Raw genomic sequence first — 780 nt, 5'->3', positions numbered from 1 at the left:
TTTCCAGTTTCTTTTCATCTTTTTTGTTTTTTTTTTTTTGGTATAGGGGATCGAACCCAGTTCCTTGTGCTTGCAAAGCCAGCGGCGGAACCACTGAGCTAAATCCCCGGCCCAAAGCATTGCAGTTTTCTTTTCATCTTTTTTTTTTTTTTTTTCCCCAGCTTCTTGACCATGTTTCAGAAAATCTTGGGTGTCAAATTCCAACCAGCTCACTCTTAATGAAAGTTATAATTTACACGGTTCAGTTTGAACTCCAAAATTAACTTTTCTAGTAGGGAGAGGTGTTCTGTGATTCTCAGCATTCACACTGCAAAAAGGGGAGAAAAGGGAACAAAGAGCACCTCCAGCTGTCATGAAAACATTGGAAAGTTGCCTGTATTCCACTGGCCAGATTGTAATCACAGAGTCAAGTACAGGAACTATTGGGTAACGTAGCCTATGTTCTGTACCTATAGAACAATCAGGGGCTCTAGTACAAGGTAAGAAGAGGAGATGTCTGATAATCAGCGATTTTGGCCATTGTCATCCACAGCAGCCCCTCTCCAACTCCAGCCCAAATCTGAAACTCTAATGCGTAATTAACACAGTAACGTCAGACCTCCCCAGGAGCCCTCCACCCCACTTTCCATTCAGCGGTCAGAGAGTTAGTGGGCTAAACCTTTCGCTGCTCCTTTGCAACATGCTAGGCTGAGGACTACTAGTGGAGGAAGTACTTTGCTTCCGGTTCTGTTCCAAAGAAGTTATTTGTGGGACTAGAGGGCGGAGTTGGGGGATGCCCCG

This window comes from Heterocephalus glaber, unplaced genomic scaffold (assembly GCF_053883595.1).
Source record: "Heterocephalus glaber isolate CG9 unplaced genomic scaffold, H.glaber_assembly_v1.0 deba00001564, whole genome shotgun sequence".
NCBI classification, from domain to species: Eukaryota; Metazoa; Chordata; class Mammalia; order Rodentia; family Bathyergidae; genus Heterocephalus; species Heterocephalus glaber.
This window is presented reverse-complemented; position numbering follows the sequence as displayed.